Genomic DNA, 24,550 nt, shown 5'->3' with positions numbered 1-24,550 from the left:
CGATATTGGTGTGCGGAAGGGTGGACGGTTTAGTATAAATACTTAATTAAAATAAAACTAATCTTGGCGGATAACATCAACATATTCAATAACCGACGTTGATGGAGACGTTATACGACTAACACCCGTTCATATACCCTGAATCTATCCGAATTTTCCGTACAACCCTCCACTGCCGTCGGGAACACTTTATTAGCTGCAAGCAGCTTTTCTTGTCAAGCGTTATTGCCGTTATGCGAGACGTAGGCAATCAGTGATTGTTTGAACCGCGATCTACTTAATCCTATTTTATATTCAGAAATCGAAATTTCACGTGTTTTATATCTGGAATGGGGCGCATCGTGCATATATACCTTTTTTTTATTATACAAAATTGGGCGTATAGCGTTATAAGTTTTAATGGATTTATGTACGCGCAGATGTGCAGTCTTGTTATATTTCGCACGATAATTTAATGTTAATATACGTTTTCGTGACATGCTTAAAAACCAGTAATGTTTGGTCAATAGCTATTTCGTATCGCGTTTTTGTTCAAGAAATTTATTACATTTAGATAGATACCTACTATCACAATATCAAATAAGGATCAACATGTGAGGATATTATAAGTACATTAGTCAAATCGTCATCTCTTGGAATTCGATGCAGAATTCTCAACCCTTTATAGGTGTATCTTCGAATTCTCTAAAGAACCGTGTCTTAGCTTAAATTTTAAATTCCCCGTACCAGGCTCAATGAAAAAATTTCAGCCTCGCGTAAGAAAAGCACTCCCTATTATTACACATTGTAGTGCTAATGTACTACACAGTTTCTTCATTTTCTTCGTCTTCTTATTCTTCTATAGTACGTGGGGACCTACCTTTCGTACTTTTGCTTTCCAGCTAGCTCAGGTTTATTCAATGGTTAAAAATAGATAGGAACTTAGTTCATTCTTTCTCATTTCTCATTAATCATTAGACGTCCGTAACCAAAATTTCGAAAAATACTCAAACTTGATACGCCAATGTGTTTTGGAAAAATTTCGCGAATACCAGTTTGACGTATCTTTGACCTCAAACACTCCTTATTTCCATATATTCCTTATTTTATTGTGATTTAGCAAATTTAGCAAAAACTAATGAATGAAAAACAAATTCTTACAGTTTCTCCATAAATAAAAGAAATTACCCCACACTGGCATAAAATATTCCTGCAGATCAGATAATTAAACTTATCTTAGAACATATTGGAAATAATAAATAAACAAATCTAAACAATCAAATTTATTTTTATTATTCGCCCTCAAGCGGAAATACTAGAAAGTTCGTATTTTACCTCGTATTTTACTCATTGAAGTTCGTTAACAGTCCTTGTAGCCGAATTGGATCGAATTTCGAATGCCAACTACGTATAGAAAACAACGCCTTCAGTGTTGAGTGAGTTTGATGACTGCCAGTTCTCTAATTCCAGAAATCAATTTCAGGCAGTGATGTTGGATATATGGAAATCAGGAAAGACCACCAAATAACTTCGATTTTCGTGTTGATTACTTATGCAATATTCTTTGCATGTAAACACCTTCACTATAATCTACAACGTTTACTTGTTAACTGAAAGAAATGCTTTAATTTATAAAATTCAATGGCTCAATTTACTGCGTGACGTTTGAATTGCAATCAGCTGCAGCCGCTTGCACTCGTTCTCGTCAAGATTATTTTTGTTGCGTCCGAAAGCTCTTGTCATTTGGAAGACGAGGGCAAATTAATATTGTAGAATTTTAGCTCGCCATTATTAGCAGGTTTTTGTTTCCTATGGTAAACTAAAACGAGCATTAAAACTGCAAGCCAAGCAGGTTTATGCCGATATCAGTTTTGACATGCGACCTTTATGCCGACCCGAGGTATTCTAATTAACAATGAATCCACTGGTCACTAGACTACCGACTTTAGAAATTTCAATCCGACCAATTAAATAAGTGCAAATAACAATAGCTAATTAAATGTGTTGTAGTAAACGTTATCGAAATCCGTCGCAAGAGGTGCCTCTGAATGCGCTCTAATTCTTCCAGATGTTTTCAAGTTGTCCCCAATTTTTTGTCCGAATACACTGGAAAACCGTGAAATGACCGAATTTTATAAAAGGTAAAGCCGTTGTTCAGAGGGAATCTTTTTGCTTTTGGCGTTTAAGCCAATAGTAAGTTTATCTTTTGGCCTTTTGCACTGTGGCAAGTTACACGTTTTGTAAGTATCGAAATTTTGAGCTTTTTCGTCAATTTATTTTGGATTCACATCGTTTAATTTTTGCTTTTACATTCAATTTACCTCACCGTATCAAGAGCCTTTGCTTTTTCTTGCACAGTAATTTTTACCGCTCCGTTTAATTGCAAGATAAGCTTTTTGTTACTTTTTGTTCCATAAGGAGGGAGGGAGGGGGGAGGGATATTGTTTCTCTTTCCTGCATGTGCTTTCCCGTACCTACCGAAACCGATTATTTACTGTTCCCGCTTAGGGAAATTGCTGTGCGCTTTAATTTTGTTTTAGCATTCACCAGTAACCGCCCACCGTTTGCCCCGAGGGGGAAACAAGACCATTTTTGGTGTACACCAAAAATTCAAATTCAAATTAATTCACGTTAATTCAAAATAATTCACGTAAATTCATGTTCATTCCGTTTATTTAAGTTAATTCACGTAAATTCAAATTTATTCACGTTATTTCAATTTCATTCATGTTAATGCAAATTAATATATACGGTAATTCATATTTAATCACGTTAATTCTCATTAATTGTCGTTAATTCTAATTAATTCAGAGGGGTTGTACACAAAACATTCAAAGTTGTTTCCATCTAGAATTTTTCCAAGGCAAATTTTTACCAGGATTAGAGTTTACGAGTAAAATATTCCAACGGCGGATTTTTTCTGGGGACAAATTTTTTACACAAGTAGGTATACCAGGGAAAAATTTTCCAAGAGCGATTTTATTAATCTTAAATTTTCAGGACGAGAACTTTTCCATTTCAAGGGCGATTTTTTTACGTTTCTGGAGACAAGTTTTCCACGTAAGATTCCGGGGCGAGTATTTTACGCGAGTATTTCAGGGCATAAACTTCCAATGCAAATTTCCAAGACAGATTTTCCCTGAACGATTTTTTGGGGATCGAATATTCGAAAGATGATTTTTTCAACATTTTCTGTAGATGAATTTCCTTTGCTGGACGAATGTTTCAAGAGTAAATTTTGAAGCCTACATTTTCCGTAGGTAAATTTTTCGGAAGCGAATTTTTCCATAGCGAATTTTCCCAGAACAATTTTCCTTGGAGTTTTTGGGAGTCAAATATTCCAATAACGACTTATTCATTCGGTAGGCGAATGTTTTAGGAAAGAAGTTTTCCAGGAAGAACCCTCTCGAAAATTGTTGGGGGTGAAATTTCCACGCAAATATTACGAGAGGAAAATTCGTAGAGGTGAATATTCCCTGTATGAATTTAACGGTTGAATCTTACAGGGAAGCATTTTAAAAAGGGGACCTTTTTCATAGCGAATTTGCCTTGTATAATTTTCCCGTGCGCGTTTCCCCAGGGCGACTTTTTCAAGCTTACATTTTCCGGAAGCGAATGCTTCCATGGGTAATTTTCCCAGCAGGAATTTTTCGGGAACAAGTCTTTAAAGATTAAAACACAATAGTGATTTTTCGAGGCTACATTTTCAGGATGAGAATTTTTCTATAGCGAATATCTCCACTGAGAAACTTTTCCGGGAACAAGTCTTTAAGGATGAAGTATTCCAAGGGCGATTTTTGAAGCGCAACCAAATTTTCTGAAGCAAACTGTCTGGCGATTTACAAGGGCACTTTTTCCAGCAATCGATGATTTTTTAGAAACGAGGTTTTCTTAAGGGGAATAAGTAGGTACTATTTTTGGTGTACATCAAACATTCAAATTCAAATTAATTCACGTTAATTCAAATGAATTCACGTTAATTCAAATTAATTCACGTTAATTCAAATTAATTCACGTTAATTCAAATTAACTCACGTTAATTCAAAATAATTCACGTTAATTCAAATTAATTCAGAGGGGTGTACATGTACACCATAAATTCAAAGGTGCCCTTTAGGCTTGCCCTTTACAATTCATGGAGCTGCCGACCTTTACCCCGACCCCGACTTTGACCAGAGTCATGGTTGTAGTATCCTTTGGTGGCGCCCGAGTTTACCGTTCCGTCGTCATAGAGTTTATTGCGTTGTAATTCTTTTTTTTTTCTTAATAATTTTTTATTTGTATTAATTTTAAAGCTCACCGATTGCGTGCGAACTAGGGAAGTTCGTCGCAATGCTACAATTAATCTGTGTACTTTAACATCTACACTCTTACAATTAACGCTACACTGTAAAATCCTTTACAATATACAAATCTCCATCACCATAATGTAGGAAGTAAGAAAAGCAATTAAATTTGTATTGCTTAAAAAAAGCACTGGTTACAACATTGCTACATTCCTCGACTAATATTTGTTATTATTTACACAACAAATAAAGGGCGTTTTTCTTATGAATAGAGGTTCAGGTACCAATCCCATCTCTTTTCTTTTCAATAACCCCACAGTACCAAATGGATGAAACTGTACGATTTATTTCAAGATGTGCATTGTGCAGTCACGTTTTGTCAATGTGTGACAGAAGTGGCAGTACTGTACGACAGACCGAAACTTTGCGGCAGCAGCAAGAATGAGAACTCTATCCGGTGATCTGATCGTTATTGACGATTTATTTCAAAATTCTCGAAGAAGGAGTTTATTTTATGGTGGAAGTGTGGTATTTCCTTAAATACTGGAGACAATAAGAAAACGCGGTTGCTAGTTTCCCGACAGTTAAAAAGCGTGTACATTTGTTTACGCTAAATTCTCTGGCAGTCACCCCTATTTGTTTTGTTGAAGACGCAGTTCGTCATTTTTATAATAAATTTGTGTGTCCGATTACGGAAAAGGTTTTGCCGAGTTGAAGAAGCAAGCAGGTCGACCATTTGAATTATTGAATGTGCGGGGTAATCCATTCAAACAAGCTTTGTAAGCTTTTGTTGTTTCTGAAAGTAAATCGTGCATGACATTTACATACAACAATCAAGTGGTCTTAGATTTTGCATACGCATGCCTTACGGTGCCTGGGGGGGGGGTAATTTTTCGGTCATGGTATTCTAATTAAAGGGCTCAAAGAAAGCAACCGTTTTCTACCAACTACAATTTTTTTGTCTGACCCCTTATCAAAAGAAGGGGTTGGAGAGGGGGGGGGGGGGTATAACTGGTTTTATCCTTCATGGTACTCTATAATGAAAAGTCCCAACGAAAGGAATTAATTTCTACCAACCATAGTCCTCCTCTTCGACCCCTTATCTTGATCGGATATGTTCCCTTATATCTCCAGAACGGACTGTCGGAAGAGGGTACTCACAAAGGGCAATTGGGACGTCTGGAAGAAACATATCCATTGGTGATATCAAAACAAAGAGCGAGCGAATATCTCGAAAACGGTTTGTCGAAGGAAAGTACTCTCAAAGGCAAAATCGACTTGACGAGACAGATCTATTGGTGAAGTCGAAGCAAATACCTTGACAACGAAGTGTCAGAGGAAGGTACTCATAAAAGGCAAGTGGAACGTCAGGACGAGTCCATATCTATTGGTGAAGTCAAAGCTTTCAGTGCAAATATCTGCAGAATGGAGTGTCGTACGATTTTCAATGTATGCCAGCCGGTCTTTAATCATCTACCAAGAATGTAAACATCCATAGCATATACCACCTTATAACCCACCCATTTACTAAGCTATTTCGGTTTTAAAAAATTCGCTTTATCTGCACAAGAGTTGTTCACAATTTACATTTGTTTATTCTCTTGTACCTACGTTCTACCGTTGAGCGAAAAATTTCGTTCTTCAATGGTTTTACATGGCGGTGTTCATCTGTTCAATAATTATATTATATAAAGGGATCAAAAGGCACCAAAGATTTTATCGGACGGGAAAGTTTTTCATCTAAATACGACAAAAATTCATTGGTAGTAAACTGAATAGTCGTTCCTTTCATTGTGAGAAAAGTAAGTGGTAATATCTTGATCTTCGCTATCAACCATGAATATCGTTGGCAAACAGCAAAACGGATTTTGTGATTCAGCGCTCCAAAAAAACACAGGATAAAAGAGAAAAACTTTTCAAGGATGCACTGAATGAATCAGTTCATTTTGATTCACGATAAGTACCACCTAGTTCTATTACAATTTGCTGCATCCAGGAAGATCACAAATTGCTTGCACATGAGGCACCGAAATTAATTTCAACTGCACAGAAATACACCAACAAACCAAATCATCTTCGTCCAAAATTAGCTTTGACACACATCTCAGAGAAATGCAATGCTATGCAAATCGAAATAATTAAAAACGAATGTTGGCGGTTAATCTGAACAGCGAAAACCGATGAGGTTTGATATCAATTTCAGTAGGCGATAAATCAGATTCCATTACCAGAGCGTGTTGGCTAAATCCAACGCGTTCGTATAACTTTTCTCACCCCTATTAAATGACTTTTATATTTACGCTTGCTACACCCTCGATTCACTTGTAGAACATACACACATTACTAGAACAATATTAGTTTTCGCACACGACGACAGTGTTTAATTTGCACACGAATAAGTGGACGTTAACTGTGGGGAGACTTTATTATACGTGCCCTTTCTGTTTGGGTTTATTTATACGATGCAAATATTGGTTTCACATTTTTATTAATACGGAAACCTATTTTTTCGCGTTTTCAGTGATTAACCTTTCAAGTACACTGAGCGCACACTGAAATTTTTACCTTGTTTATTGATCGCCAATCGCACCATTAGGTTGAAATCATATTATATTCCCTGTTTGTGTTGCTATAAATATAGAAGTAAGGTAAGTTTGGGAAATTGGGCTCACGGGCTCAGTGGGCTATTCCCCAGCAATTTTTCCCTGAGGTTTTCAGGCAATGATCTTGTGGATATTGGTATGTTAGTTACTCTGTATAAATGAACAGTTGAGAGTTGTTATCATTAGATGTATGTTATTACAGCATACAAACCTTGTCCGAATAGTTGCACTTCCTTGCGTTATGAGTTGAAGGAGATGTATTATCGAAATATTCAAGTGCTTGATTTGCAAATTTGTTGCATACACGTTGTTGAGGAGGTGTAATTCAGTTACCCCAGTTTCAAGGTAGGAGATGATATATCTGATTTCGTGTCGAAGCCTAATTAAACCATGCGTTCAATTACTCAGTTAAACATGTACCATACCGTTTTCGTATGAACTCGCGGTAGAGTATATTTTAGACAATCCCAAGAAAAAGGCAATGAAGAAAAATGTAAAAAATGGCAATCGTACCATACGAGGAGCTGTCACTTTTCACATCTATTCTGCGCCTCCGTTAATGGAACCAGGGTAAAAGGAATAATTTCTCTATGACACAATTACCGCTTGAGGTCAAAGATGAGGCGGAGTGCACGGAGACACGGTATGTGTCTTAGAAAAATGAAGGTTCGGGTTATGCAGGGATGAAGTTTGGATTGGGTTCAAGCTTACGCCAAGACCAACAAACTAAAAACTAAATTGAAAGATGACTGGCTTGTGAATTTTAAGCCCCAGGGAGTAGGAATTTGTAAGGATGTCTGCATATGACAAAGAAAGCACCCTCGTAGAAAAATCCAACAAGACTTTCAAGCCTGTTTACAGTTTTCAAGCTACCTACTGGGATATACAGTACCGAGTTGAATGGTCCTGACTAGGGCTGGGAGAAAATATCGATATATCGAATAGCATAACGCTAAAGATGGTTATCGATATATCGATATATTGATAAACCATTTTTGATTATGTTATTCGATATATCGATACTTATCGATATATTGATCCCTCTCGATATATCGATAATTATTGATACGAATTACCAATTCAAGGATGCTATTCGATATATCGATATTTTCTCTCAATGCTTGATAGGTTTTCCATAAAACACAATCATAAACGACGCTAATTCCGGTACATTGATGTACCAGTACAAATAAGTGGAAAGTAGTAGGTAGCTACTTTTAGAGCAGAGTAATATTCGAAAATATTTCTGAAAATAGATCAATTAAAGTGAACAAGCGGATATTTAAGTACGCAAGCAACTAGTGTATCTTCAGAAGGGGTATTTAGTAAAGGCGGTAGTATCGTTACAGACCGTAGAGGTGTTCTCTAACCTCTGAACATTCAGAGCAACTTATTTTTTTGTCAATAAATAAAAACTGACAAGTGAACATTTAGTGCCAGTTTACGAAAAAAGAAAATAAATTGAATTAGAACTGTATAATATGAACGTGGTGATTGATGACTAAAAATTAAGATACGCATTTCCGTTCCCAATAATCTAAAAACTATATCATTTTACCACTTGCCAAATGAAACTCTAAAAATAAAGAGATTTATGGAATGATATCTGTAGAATATGAGATATTATTTTTACTATTATTATATTACTCACTGCCTATTAATATTATTTGTAAAGTTGAATTAAAATAAATTGTATGCATAAGTATGTTGATTATTTAGCGTAGGTATTAGTGTGCATATTGTGATATATCGGTACCTCGATAATACAGATATATCCGCATATCAATATTTCGGTATATCGATATACAGTGAGTTTTTTTTAAATGCGAACATAGGAGTGTTTGCATGCAATGTAATTTCCCTATGTTCGATTTTAAAAAAAACACATCAATCTATGAGGTGTGCGCGGTTCACATTCCCAAATCGCGCAACTTGTGTGACTATGAACAGCAACTCTATAGTCTTTATGATGGAGAGCACTCGGTAAGATTTTTTTAAAGAAGGCCATAGCAACTTTAGGATACATTTTTCTTAAACTTACGATAACTTGACCTCACAGGCCACGCACTGACACCACAACTCATTGTGAACCAACCTTCAATTATTTCTAGGTCATGTGCTGCTAATTTGATCTATTCAATACATAAATGAAGAAAATAAGAAAATAAATACCTAAAACAATCACAATAAATGTTCGAAGTGTCCTCCTTGACATTCTAAGCAATAACCTAACCGATTTCGTAATTAAATTGGACGGCGGTATTTTTAAAAATGTGACACCTGTCAATTGTATCTACTACTCATTTGAACTACTCAATAGATTGATGTGTTTTTTCTAAAATCGAACATAGGGAAATTACATTGCATGCAAACTCCTATGTTCGCATTTAAAAAAAAATTTTGACCCCACCGTGTATTTGTGGAGCCGCCCAGCTCTGCTGAACACCCGGTATCTAGAAGCGTTTTAAGTTGGGCGCTTCGTTACGAAAAGTGTCGTGCCGAAAGTATTTGTGTTGGTTCTAGGAGTTGAATATATAAACTCTAGGTACTTGATTTAGTTTCTAGAGTTGTGTTTCAGCCGCCGCTACCGTAAATGAAGCTACAATTAATTTGCCGCTTGCCCTTTAGAATTCCTGGACCTGATGCCATTTACTCCGTTTGAGTTTGTCCCAGGCTTTCGAGACCGATCCGCCGGGACAAGGCCGAACCCTTGGTGACGGTCGAGTCAGACAAACAGTTCTACCCCACAAATATCCTCCAAAGAAGAAACAGAAAAAAGAAAAATTCTGATTCTGATAATAGCAACGCTTACAGTGTTGATTATTCTGACCCAAAGGGGCACCTACGTGAGTCCATTGCAGTAATAAAAAAAATGTCCTGGTGAAGTATATTGTTAGGATCATCGCTTTCCGTGGTTTTAGGGATCCTTGCAGGGATATATTTAAAAAACTTAAAATTATGCCACTACCATGCATATATATTTACCAAACGTTAATCCATATTCATAAATTAGTCAATTCAAACAAGAATGTGTCAGACACGAGCAATCACGGTTATGCCACTCGTCACTGTAAGTTACTTTTACCCGTAAAACGTAGACTATGCGTATCAACAAAAAACTCATTGAATGTTGCACTTTACAACAAAGTCGATAATAAATTAAAATCTCTGCCACTAAATTTGTTTAAAATACAAATCAAAACATTTTTATTAAAGAACTGTTTTTACAGTATTGATGAGTACATGGCTGCCCCTACATGCACAGACATGATTTTTTTATGTTAGTACCTATTGTGAATGTGACGTAACCAAACAATTTTTAAATTGAATGCGTTAAAAAAAAGTTATTATTATGGTCGGTGTTTCTTGTGAGAGCTCAGGTCTAGCCTGGTTAACTAATCGCACGGATTAAAATCAAGTAACGATTAGTGTCTGTGTCTGTCTGGTGGGGTTATGTAGGGTCCTAAAAAAAAAAAAAAAAATCACACACGTACATTTAAATCTAGGGGTAGTATGTAATTCATACTTACCAACATACCTATTGATGGGCACAATAGCCAACACTATCAGGAAAGAGGAAAACAAAACAAACAAAAAAATCATTATAATAATTCCTGTAATTTTATTAAATGGAGTTTATTGTGTAAGTGTTTCTTTGGCTTTGCGTTTGGGTTGAATACGAGTGGGTTGTGATAACGTGGTGTGTTTGTGGGAAGAAGGAGTTTTGTGTTTTTTAACTGTGCTAGGACGTGTAAGTTTATTGGGTGGACCTGTCTTTGTGGTACATGTTGCCTTACTTGTATTTATGGTGTTTCTTTGTTCTTGAGGTTGTATTTGTGTTGTTGCTTGGGTTATTGGTGGAGATATTACAGTATTTTGTGAGCCTGTAGTGCTGTTTAGGTTTTTGCGTTTGGGTTGTATACGAGTGGGTTGTGATAACGTGGTGTGTTTCAGTGTTTCTGTGAAGAATGCGTTTTATGTTTTTTAACTGTGCTAGGGCGTGTAACTTTATTGGTTGGACCTGTCTTTGTAGTGCATGTTGCGTTACTTGTATTTATGGTGTTTCTTTGTTCTTGAGGTTGTATTTGTGTTGTTGCTTGGATTATGGTGGAGACAATTAGGTATTTTGGTGAGGCCTCTTTAAGGGTGCTGTTAAGGGTTGCTGCGTTTTGGGTTGAGTACGAGTGGGTTGTGAATAACGTGGTTGTGTTTTCTGAGAAGAAAGAGTATTGTGTTTTTTAGCTGTGCCTAGGCCGTGTAACTTATTATTATATTATGGTCGGGTGTTTCTGTGAAGAAACTCAGGTCTAGCCTGTTAACTATCGCACGGATTAAAATCAAGTAACGATTAGTGTCTGGTCTGTGTCTGGTGAAGTTTATGTGGGTCTAAAAAAAAAAAAAAAAAAAAAAAAAAAAAAATCACACACGTACATTTAAATCTAGGGATAGTATGTAATTCATACTTACCAACATACATATTGATAGGCACAATAAGCCAACGCTATCAGGAAAGTTTTTTATTTATTTTTATTATTATTATTATTATTATTATTATTATTATTATTATTGGGAAAAGGTAATCAGAACATGTTGTAAAGGTAAAAAAGCGAAAGTCTATGCCTGGAAAGTACTTATTTTTATCTTTTTTAAACATTTAAACTTAATGGAACATTTTCTTAAATATTACTTTAGCTACTTACTTTTTATTAATAAAAGCACCTTTACTGTTTGTTTGTCGTTTACTTTTCTGTTACTTATTGATCCACATTGGTTATACCCTCATGGTTCACTAAAAAAAAAGAATAGGAGATTAATAGAGTGTTTTCTTTTATGAGGGCCATACGTGCTTTGAGCCCAGATATCTACCAACTTAAAATTGATTCTAATGGAGAACAGGAAGAGGTAGTCTAGTCACCCAAAGTCTCCATACTCATTTGTATCCGTTATTTATAATAAAATTGCTAATGCCATGGTGACCAGATTTCTAGTATCGGAAATTAATCGATAGAGGTCATATTATTTTTGAAACCTACTTCATTCAAGAAACTGCAAAATATGCGGTAATTGCAGGCAGACACATGCAACTACTGACCCTGCTACTGACTCATTAAGAAATTTTTTCACTACTAGCGTCTGATGACATGATTATTAACCTTTTTGCACCTTACACCCCTCGGCGCAAGCAGCTCGGGATGTAATCTTGGTGCTCAGGTAATAATACTAGATTTCTCTACCTTGGAATAATACTAGATTTCTCTACCTTGGTATATGATGTACTATTATTGTGTGCGTCGTGCGATGAATAAAAGAAAGTCAAAGAAAATAGGTTCTTCCCGATTCTATGATCCCTGAAATCGGTAAGGCCATGTGCATTTATACCGGGTGGTTCACGGTAAGTAGGAAGATAGGGATTTAATATGGGAAATTTGTTTTATCCAATATCCTGCCCTCCTGTACATTTTACGGAAAAACCTATGGAGTTCAAAGTTGTTCAGAATTAAAAGGTGCATTCTAAACTGTTTTTACATGTTTCAGTAATCTTTTGGTATACCCGCAAATTCAAAAATAAATTTCAACATTTCTGTTATTTTATTTTTCATAAAACATAAAAGTCATGGCTATTGCTACTAATAACAAAAATGTTGAAATTTATTTTTAAATTTGCAGGTATACCAAAAGATTAATAAAACATGTGAAAACAGTTTTGAATGCACCTTTTAATTCTGAACAACTTTGAACTCTACAGGTTTTTCCGTAAAATGTACAGGAGGGCAGAATATTGCATAAAACTAATTTCCCATGTTAAATCCCTATATTCCTACTTACCGTGCACCACCCTGTATGTACTCTAAAGTTCGTGTATGGGGCTCAATTGAAATCTTGGAGGCCGTCACTTTACCGGTCGCACCGGTCACTTTACTAACCGCACCTGTAACTTTTCCGGCCACACCTGTCTATAATGACACTCCTGTCATCACTGACAGGTTGACATTAATCCAAAGTTCTATGTGATAATTTAATGCAATACTCCAAATACTCGTCAGTAAAATGACACTACTTGCCTTTCCTCGCCAGTAATGTGTCATTTTCCTGACTTTTATGTAAATAACAATTTCTAGTTAAACAGTGATTTCCCACACAAATAAGGGATTTCGTTGAATGTTTAAGATGAAAATAGTGTGTAGTTGTTTTTGTGTACAACCTTTGTTCTTTAATCACTTCTAGCGTCTTGAAGTCTGAGGTATAGCTCAAATTACATCCTTTTTAGTACAGATATTGCATTTCCCAGCCCAGCGGGATAAAAACTACAAACTGCAGAAAATGCAGTTTTGGGTTGCATGAGATTGATTAACTTTAAAATCACTTGGGATCGGTAGTAACAAAAGACATTAACCGATAAACAATTAGACATGGCAGTCGGGATTAATGATCCACCATTGTATAGGTGGGAATTAATTAATTCAAAGTAGAAGGGATTAGAGCAGGTAAACACCTGGGTGACCACAAAAAATTGGAATTTGATCGGGAGAGCAAATATTTCTTTGCCCGAGATAATAATAAAATTCGCTAGGAAACGATTGTTGCGACAGTCCATAAAAATTTCGAAAAGTTAAAAGAAATTTAAATTTCGCAGTTAAACCACAGTGCAATCAGGTATGATCTCCGTATAAAACTTGAATATAACTTAAAAACATGGCGCCAGATTATCTTATTTCGGTTACTGAACGTTTAAAAAAATTCCGTAGTAATTTCCGTTTTAACTAATGAGGTCTTAGACTCATTAATAAATATATAGGTATGGAGTAAGAAATTTGGATAATGACCAAATTTGGGTAAAATTTTCAATTATTCACCAATGTCGTCGAAAAAACGGCACAACACATTGGCTTGATGTACAGGAAGAAACTTTTGTAACCTTCCTGTAATACTCCCTTTTTGGTAGAGCAAAATCTTTATTTATGTACCAATTTCATGGAGGAAATTGCGAAACACATTGACTGGAAGTCGGTAGAGCGAAGTCTTCCTCTTCATTTATTCAATAATTACGTTGTTAGAATTTGCCTTGATGCACCTAACTTATGTACTCATTCTGCCTTAGCGCATAATTTTTGGGCAAATTCATTGGGAACGCAGCGCAGTAGGTAGGGAAAATGCGCTACTACCTAACTGTTGGCACACGTGCATAGACTTTTTAACTTGTTTAAGGAAACCTGCAGAGTATCATCGATCTATTTAGATTATCTGTTTACATTTCGTCGTAAACTTATTATGTCAATTATAAATTGTCATATCTGAAACTGTCGAGACGTATAAATTATCCGTACTTACGCTTGGTGTATATAAATAATAACAAAAAACCTTCACGATATTTTTAGTTGAAAAATATTGGAGTCTAATGCTCCACTCGCGCTTTGTAACTAAAAAGTCGAATTACTTACTCGCGTAATTGGTAGTCAAGCGTCGTTACAGAAACGATAAGAATCCTCAATAAAGATCTGATGAAATTTTAGAAGATTGCAGTCTCGTTCGCTCCTCCATTTAAGCGGGAAGAGATATATGACGACTATAAGTTCTGCTTTTAAAGTTAATCAAGTCCTAAAAGGGATCGTCAAGGGAAAACGGGGGGTCGGAGGCTAAAGTACCTGGATAATATATGGTATATATGCTATATCCGGTTCAGTTGCTATGGCTACCTGCATTCTACACTCTCATTGGCTAGTAACCGGAAGGAAATAGTCGGCAAACCCCTCAATATCCCCGCCTTTGTGCGACAGCGGAACTCATTTTATAAAAATATCGAACTCGTCTCTTTTACTCCCTTATATCTGTTAGAGTGCTCGTATAGGTTTTATAGTGCCTGTTGAAGTTAGAAGTTTAGATTATGCCCTACTTTCGGAATACAATTCCATTGAAGATCAAATTCGACCCCTAAAATGTCGTGTTTGTAAACGTTTTATATTAAGGTTTATTTAATTTGGGTTGCACGTTACTGCCTAAATCTAATTTGTTTTCCATTTCATTAACTTTGTGATTAATCGTTATGTACATATGACGCAGGTATATAATTTATTAGATTCGCATGCTGTATGTTTATAAGCAGTTAATTAAAATTTAACCAACGGTTAGCCTAAGATTTATATTCACTGTTGATCGCTTTTTTGCGAATTAATGGACAGAAGAAACATTAATGCAGCTTTGTATTCATGATGAATCAAATCCCAAACATTTTTTTCGTAAAATAAGCTTTACACAGTCTTAGACAAAGGAGTACTCATTATACCCAGTTGTAAAAGTGTATTTGTGGAACCGGAAATTTTCCTTAAATAGGTAGGTACCTATACCCGCACTATATCTGCTAAAAATGAGAAAGGCTTAGCAATAATTTCTGTTTCTTTCACATTAGATAATGAATGACCCATATTTCGACCAATGCACTTGCATAAGCGGAATGGGTTTTTAGATTGAAAATGCTTTAGTCGAAGTCGGGTAAGTAATTTCAGTTTAACAATGCTCTAGTTGTGACTTCAAAACCAAATAGTATATTATAAAAATGAAAGTGGTAGAATGTAATAGCTTATCCGATCTACCATTTTATCCGAAGTTTTTAAAATACGAGTACAATAACACGATTGAAGAATGAAGAATCTGGATTTTGAAAGGAAACTACTTATGGACAGTAGCTACTTTGAGTTTTAATGCCAGACTTGTCTCTCTCGAATCTGAAGTACTGACACCTATAACGACGCTGAGGGAAAATCTTAGAAAACACTAAAAAGGTCAAAGTCAAAGAATTTTGATGCTGCTATATCAGCAAACTCACTTACGATCAGTTTTGTCGCCTCGTGTGGGTACCACCCTCGTACGTTGGAATTGCTGACTTGCATGTTTGGTATACAGGGTGTAGCACCTAAGACACCTCGGATCATAATTCCTTTACCATAAAAGATAACGAAAAAAGTCTTAAAGCAAAATTCTACATATTTACCGTCGCCATATTTTATTTTATTTTTTGATGAATCAATCGCGCAGGTAGTTAAGTTCTGGACTGAGGCAACTCTTCCACAGTCAAATAATTTTTTTAGGTACTTTATCAAAAAAATTAAATGTTTGATTGACTTTCACCAAATATCATATTTTTTTTAAAATTCAAAAGGCACCCCCCTAAGCAAATTATATCTTTGGGTAGCCAAAACTACAAATTTTCCATTGGTACAAAGAATACCACTCATTCCATAAAAAAATTTCAGAGAAAAACCAAGTGGAATCGCCAATTTGTAAAAAAAACCTTATTTTCCGAACCCAAGTGTGCCATGATGAAACAAAAGAGGTTCAATTCTCACAATTAACAGTAAAGTGTCGGCAGTGTATGATTGTTTTTTAATGAACGTTGCAAAAATGTCCCAAACTCAAGCAGGAATGGTTGATATAGTGTTTATTCTTTCGCTTCTCGGCGTTTGGCTACGATCAGAGTGTAGTACCTAAGTGTAGACCGTTATCGGAATTATTTGCTGGCGTGTACGCTGGGAGATATCCAGGCAGAACACATTCAGATCCACGCGTTTGAAGTTTTGACTCTACCATCAGTAAAATCTCACCGGGAGTTACCATATTCCCTTTGTCGGTATCCACCTCCGACGTCCCGTTCACCCACAATTCGGGTTTGAACTTTTGACTCCACCATCAGTAACGACACTAATTTGAAAACAATCGGAGAAAAACTGTAGAAGATAGAAAAAACGGAAAAATTGCCAGGTTAGCATAACACGCTCGGCGATGGCGCCCAGATGTCGCCGACCCCACATCTTGTAGTCCCGTCTCTTAAGTTGTTAATTACACGGCTCCGATAAGTACATGTACACTCCTCGTCTTTTTACAAGCGGTCTTTTACGGGATCGCATTTACTGCCAGCCATCCAGTCAGTCAGCCAGCCAGCCAGCCAAAGTGAGATTAAAAGCTTCTTTTTTACAAATAAATTTGTAAAAATGCGCTAAAAAATAGGTACTTTTTAAGTACCTACTCTTCAAATCAACAATAAAATATGGGGTGTTGCATTTAAAAAATGCAAGTTTGATACGCCACTGGAATACAGCACTCCCCTGGTGTTCAAAAATATTTTAGAAACATGCCGGCGGTAATTGCGTACAATTTTGCTCTAAGACGTTTTTCGGCATCTTTTATAGCACCTAAAGGAATTATGATCCGAGGGATCTTAGATGCTACACCCTGTATAAGGGTGATTCCTTAAGAAATTAACAAGATTCTTTTATTAGCGAGCAACCCAGCACGTTCATGATTTTGAGCTTTCTATCCGTCAGTCCGTCGGTATGTGTACCTACATGACGCGAACGGTTTCGACTGCTATTTTCAGGAATAGATAGACAATGCTCAAGGGACTAACTGATTAATTTTGGTCATTTGGACTTTCTAAAGTCCGCCCGTCTGTGTTTCTCACTCGTTGTCTATATTGGTTTGAAACAGTTTATTTAGTTATTGAAATTGAAGTTATTGTACAGTAAATTGTGTGCCTCCTTTCAAATAAAATGCCCTAACTCTATTTAAAAGACGCGTCCTCTGTATGGACCATTTTTAATAGCATTATGGTTTCAATATCATTTAGGCCAATGAAATGGACACTTCAAATGTTCAAGTTGATACATGAAACATGTCTTTCTGTTATCTTCAATTTTAAGAACTGACTGAAATCCTGTGCGGAAAGTGTATTTATATTCTCTTTTTTAGCGCATTTCCACAAAAATAAAAAAAAATGCGCTATTGTGGCCACTTTGTCCGTCCGTCCGTCAGTCCGCTAACTTTGCGACGCTACTAGTTCTTTATCTTAAGAGCTATTGTTCTACTTTTTTCGCTATTTGGTTCGTTATGGTGTCGAGTCTTGTACCAAGGAAGGAATTTTTTCTGTACCGCTTACAAAAAAATTTATTGTAAAAAAAACAAAAAACCGTTTTTTACATGTTCCATAATTTTACACTTTTGCCGTTTATTAACGATCCTAGAGATCGTTTATAATTTTGCATTGCTATCTGTCGCCTGCCGGTTGGTCTCTCCGTCTGTTCCTTTGTCTGTCTGTCCATCTATCTGTCCGTGTGAACGATAACTTTGTTTAGAAAAGTTCGATCGCTTTTACATCTCCGTTAGTTATGAACTGAATTGCATGAAATTCAATATGGGCATAGATTTAGCCATATAATACGCAATGCCAAAAGTTGAATCGAATCGATTCAAAATTCACAGTGCCCTTTTCGCATCTCGACCATTTATAAACCGAATTGCAAACTTTTTTACTTATAAAAGTATTTGAATGAAATTTGATACATAGGCACTTGGAATAAAGGAAAATCAAACGCCAATTTCAAAATTTGGTTTTGCGCATGCGCAGTGCCAACTTTTTTATTTATGGAAGAATTTAAACGAAATTTGATACATAGGCACTTGGGATAAAGGAAAATCAAACGCCAATTTCAAAATTTGGTTTTGCGCATGCGCAGTGCCAACTTTTTTATTTATGGAAGAATTTAAACGAAAATTATACATAGGCACTTGGGATAAAGGAAAATCAAACGCCAATTTCAAAATTTGGTTTTGCGCATGCGCAGTGCCAACTTTTTTATTTATGGAAGAATTTAAACGAAATTTGATACATAAGCACTCCGAATAAAGGAAAATCAAACGCCAATTTCAAAATTTGGTTTTGCGCATGCGCAGTGCCAACTTTTTTATTTATGGAAGAATTTAAACGAAATTTGATACATAGGCACTTGGGATAAAGGAAAATCAAACGCCAATTTCAAAATTTGGTTTTGCGCGTGCGCAGTGCCAACTTTTTTATTTATGGAAGAATTTAAACGAAATTTGATACATAGGCACTTGGGATAAAGGAAAATCAAACGCCAAATTCAAAATTTGGTTTTGCGCATGCGCAGTGCCAACTTTTTTATTTATGGAAGAATTTAAACGAAATTTGATACATAAGCACTTCGAATAAAGGAAAATCAACGCCAATTTCAAAATTTGGTTTTGCGCATGCGCAGTGCCAACTTTTTTATTTATGGAACTATTTAAGTGAAATTGGATACTTAGGCGCTTGGAACAAAGGAAAATCTTAGTTTATTAGTTAGTTATAGTAAATTAGTTTTAAAATTTAGGTTTGCGCATGCGCAGTTCCAACTTTCTTATTTAGAAAAGCATTGAAATGAAATTCTTCTCATAAACTGAAATTGAAGTAGCACGTCAAAAATGGATTGCCCATGTGCAACGCTATCTTTCATATTTGTGGCCGGATTTTTACGATTTTAACAGAAGTTGCATCTTACAAATGGGAAATGAATGCAAGTGGAAATGCGCTTTATGTAAATCGTTTACGATTACTTTTTAACTTGTTTAAATATTATTCGTTTTCCTTACATTCCCGCCGGATTGCGCATTTGTTATCTCTACTCCACGAGTAGGGAGACTGACGAGTTCAATGGTCCTTTGCTTTGTAGAATGAATTCATCAAGTTGGAATACAATTTTGCGGTCAGGCAGGAAATCGAATGTAAGGAATCGGTTCAGCATTACAGTATAGGTATGCAATTATTTTAGATTTCTCGATGGACCAATTAATTTATTCTCACTTAGTATACCGTTTATTTGAAAAACAGACTGGATAATGCAACACGTCAAATATTAGGGAATAATTTTATATTAATCTTAGTAAATGCCACTGTTTGAGATTGATCTCCGTTATTTTAGATGAGTTACGCTTCATTCTTATTCATGTAACGTTCAACTTCCGACCCACATATTGAAGGAAAAACGTGGCTATTGCCACTTCATATGTAATGTGGCTTTATCCAAATAGCACCGAGACTCCCGTCGATTTTAGAACTGAGTGATAGATGCCTTACATTCGTCTTTCTTTTTCCGTCCGGCATTCTATCAATGGAAACGGGACCACTCCTTTTTTTTTCAATTTTGCATTCACACTCGGATTAGAATAATTTTCTGCGCCAAAAATTCACTTGCACAGATAGACATCGTGCCGCACTCCAGAAAACCATGCACTGGTTTCGAATACACACAATTAATTGATTGACAACGATAAACATTTATTCCAGAACACAAAAAATTAAAACAAAATCTCTTTAAGAGAGAAACCTGTTTGGACATTTGACCCCGCACGCGGCTGGTCGACAATTAAAATTTTGAATTACAGTTTATTCTATAAACCAAATAATCTGATTATATAAAGATTGCTGAACATCACTTTACTTTATAAGACAGAATTAGATAACAAACAAAACTGGCTTGATGAATAAGATGACAATTTTCTGCTAGATGTGCGGACGATATTTGAAAAAATGGAGTGGTTTCAATAACCAATACAATGACGAAGATAGACAAATGTGGTAACTTTCCTTTATTGAAATGTGATGAAAGTAAATGATAGAATTGATCAAAACATTTTTTTTCAAATAAATCAAGGACTGAAAACGTTTTTCGTTTTCGCCTACGTCCGGAAAACTTTCACAATTTGAAGCTTTTCAAAATTCCTATTACAAAACGGCGGACTCCTATAGAAAAGTGTCTTACTTTAATAAAATTCCGTATTTGGGTGTTTTCACGGTATAATGTGTTTTGATAAATACAAAATTAATTTATTTTTGCATTTCTACAACTAAACGATCAGAATGTCATGAATAGTATATTACGTATTTTAGAATAAAACCTTTTTTTCTGCACTTTGAAGATATTTTCAAGTTTAAATTAGTTATTTTCATGTATAAAGATCCCTAAATCCTGATCACATCTTAGATTATGTAATTTTGGGAAAGAAAAACATTCGTTCTTATTTCTGCATCCCTATCTGTTTTAGTTAGCTGAGAAAAGATAGCAGATACGCAAACTTTTAGATTTTTGTGATGTACCTCTCAAGGAACTTTTTGGACACTTGGTTTAATTGAGAAAAAAACTTTACTTGGGTTCTCTCCCTCATCTTCATTTTTAGTAAGACTAAAAATTCTGTCGCGTCTCAGAAAAGCAAAAAAAGAGAAGTAAACGACAAAATATAAACAAAACGAGCAAAATTAAGTTGCGAACTCTAAACGCGATCAAAAATCCTCGTTTTTAACAATAATTTATAGTCCACATACTAGACATTTCATTTCTTCGTTACCGGAGTGTGAAATACTGAATGGTTGTACGAATATCGTGGTCGATGCAGTACAAGGAAGAGACGGTAATCGGAATTATGTACGCAGACCGTTCGAGAGTTATCACGTTCACTGACGACGGACAGAAGAAGGTACTCGGAATAAAATCCTGCATATAGTCTACTTCAAGTTATTTCATAAGACCTGGGAAAATTTTTTTGACTGGCCATTTTATTGTTTGTTTCTTATTGTAAATTGTTGAAAGTTTTGAGCTGGTCAGGTGTTAGCATAAGGTTTATTATCGGACATAAATTAATTGGTTTTGCAATAAACAATGCCACGTGCAAGATAAGCAACACATGTGGTTATCAGCTCTGGCGGCTTAGATGGAATTTCGAGTATCGTCGGGAATAAAGATGTTGGTTTTTTAGGCCAGGCAGAATTTTATCCTTCTGTATCAGATTTTTTTTCGAATTTCATTTTGTACAATGTTATTTCCGATTTTATTCAAAATTTGAGTAGTTATTTCATTGCAACTAGCGGAATTTGATTATGGCTTTCGGATCTTTCAAGTTAATACGGGTTATAAGACATGTTAGGATTTTTGTAGTTGTGTCGGAACCTAGTCGTCCCATGAGAAAATTTTAAAAATAAAAAGAAAACTAATTGTGTTATTTGAGCTAGCTAGGTAGGTGTCTGTTGGATGGTATAGTGACCGCATACCATTGCACACTACAATATACATTTAAAGAACTCTGCGACAATCCGAAAAACTTATTATTGGACAAGGCTTATTAAAGAGCGACCCAGCTCGTTCATGATTATGGACTTTCTGTTCCAAATTTTCAGGATACACGATGCCTGTTGCATTACACGGGGAGATCGTATTGTACAAAGGAAATCTTAAAAACAAAACATTGAACAAATTATTGTAGGTCTTTTCTGTATGATAGGGCACATTTCATACATTTTCTAAATATTGAATCACGAATGTCTCCATTTATTTTATATACAGGGTGACAATTTGAATGCTTTCCAACCATACCAAATAGCATTACATTTAGGTTAGTAATTATCGTGCAAATCAAAAAATAAACATGGAAAATCGTATTTAACTTGAACTTCCAAAGCCGACTTGTCAGCAACTCATTTTTGATCGCCAGTTATAATCTATTCTCAAACTCTTGTCGAACCTTTTCAAATGTTGGTTTTGCAATATTTCGACATTCTTGAATTATTCTCTGTCTTAGTTCGTCTATGTTCGCCGGTTGCGTTTTAAATACGACAGATTTCAAATGTATCATATTAGTTTATTTTTTGATTTGCACGATAATTACTAACCTAAGTGTAATGCTATTTGGTATGGTTGGAAAGCATTTTTTCAGAGCTTTCCAACGACGTATCACACATGGGGGGTCACTATTTAAGATTTAAAAGTTGAGGTGGCTGGGGCGCAGGGGGTTGGAGGGGGTGCGTCGCCAACTATGTCATTGTGATTCCCCCTCCGAATTACCGAAACGGATTTTGATTTTTTTTAAATATCTCGTTTATTTACTAAGATATGGGGGGTGGTAAGTTTTCAAATTGTCACCCTGTATATTTATCAACCATATGCATATTTTATGTTGTCATATAGAAAATTAATCGCTCTTTTTAAATATCGTAAAAAACATAGGGACTGCATTTGGAAAAATAAAAGTTGCATTGTTTTTCGGTTAAACCGGAAGTGACACAGGGAGTTGGAATATGCGATCAAATAGATGGTAATATCACATATAAAATTATGTTTGACAAACTTTTCGTATCTCGCCAATAAATGAAAAAGATATTGAGGTCACCCTGTTACTGTATTTCACCTGTTATTTTTGTTTTATTAACGACCTACTATAGTAATTCCAGTTATTGTTTTTATGATGGATAACTATAGATCGAAATGAAAATCAAAATAAATTAAACAAATATAGCAAACGAGCTCCTGGGTATGGCTGGCTTGGCATTACGTATTATATGGCTAAAGCTATGCTCATTTTGAATTTCATGCAATTCAGTTCATAACTAACGGAGATGTCAAAAGGGCCTTCCTTATTTTTTGGCCTACATTGCCAATCCACGAACTCCGATCTACAAATTTGATAAAGAATCCCCCTGCAAACTTTCATCGTAATCGGTCCATTCGTTTTTGAGATATGGTGCTAACGGACAGACCGCAAAGTTATAAACTCGCTAGGAGCTCGTTAATAAACCTGTAACAAAGATAGCAAACGAGCTCCTGAGTTACTGAAAATTTAATCATGGGTGATAATAAACATAATAGTAAAAACAGAATTGGAAACCGTTCGGAAGTTATAATGTGGTCCCACAGGTGGACGGACGAGCGGACAGAAAGTTCAGTCATGAACGCGTTTTAGGAGCTCGTTAATAATTGAATAATTTTGGATATTTTGGGTATAGTGCATTAAGAACTGTTGCATAGAATTTATTAAGCTGTCATATGATGTACAGGGTGTTCCATATAAAAAGTAACATTTTTGCTATTATCTGAAAAATGCGATGTTGTTTGGTTTTTTTAATTACAGATTTCGGATCAGTAAAAAATACATAATTTTCATAATTTAACTTCTAACTTCACAACTAAAAAAGTTAGCAATAGTGCCAACTTAATTTTATATAGGCTGAATGCAGGGTGGCTCTTATTATTATACCGATTATACTTACACATTCGGTTAAATTGGAAAAGTTGTGTAGTTTTTGATGCTGACGGATATTCCGATGCGATATTATGAAAAAATTAATTCGTAAAATAATTCCATGGCCGATTGTGATTAAAACCAAATTCGTTTGTTTATTGTCTCGCATAGTCACCATCGACATGGCTATGGAATTATTACCATAACAAATACATTGTAAACTTCGAAGCAAAAATGCAATGTTGATTCCCAAATGAAATACCAAATGTTTAGTATCACTAGTTTTGTAATTTTTTTCTATCGAGTGATGTAAAAATCAAATATGGCGTCTATTTAAAATAGGGAGGTTGATGTCAATATCTCGAAATTCACCATTTTGAAAAATTTTTTTCTACGCCCATTGAATTTATGCCATCGAATCTTGCAACTTTTATTTGTAACTTTTTTCGATAGCTCTTTTTGTTACGAAAATATACCTGAATTTCTTAAAGATGTCAATTTTTCACTTTTTTTGCAATTATCTACCATACGATTTATTTTTTTCAAAATCTCGAATCGGAATATCCATTAGCATCAAAAACTATACAACTTTTCCAATTTAACCAAATCTGTAAGTGTAATAATAACAAAGATAGCCATGTTATCCTACTCAATTTAAGACACCCTGTATATGCTATTATTTAGCCTGTCCAAAATCTCCAAAATTACAAAATAAAAAAAAAACATCCCAATGTTATAAAGTGCAACAATTACTAGTAAAATTTAACTAAAAGTTCCATACGTCAGGAAAAACTGGCTTTGAGCGTTGGAAGGTTAAAACATGAATAACTTTTTACTGCATCACCT

This window comes from Photinus pyralis, unplaced genomic scaffold, assembly GCF_008802855.1.
Source record: "Photinus pyralis isolate 1611_PpyrPB1 unplaced genomic scaffold, Ppyr1.3 Ppyr1.4_LG4, whole genome shotgun sequence".
In the NCBI taxonomy this organism is placed as follows: Eukaryota; Metazoa; Arthropoda; class Insecta; order Coleoptera; family Lampyridae; genus Photinus; species Photinus pyralis.
Note: the sequence above shows the minus strand (reverse complement) of the source record.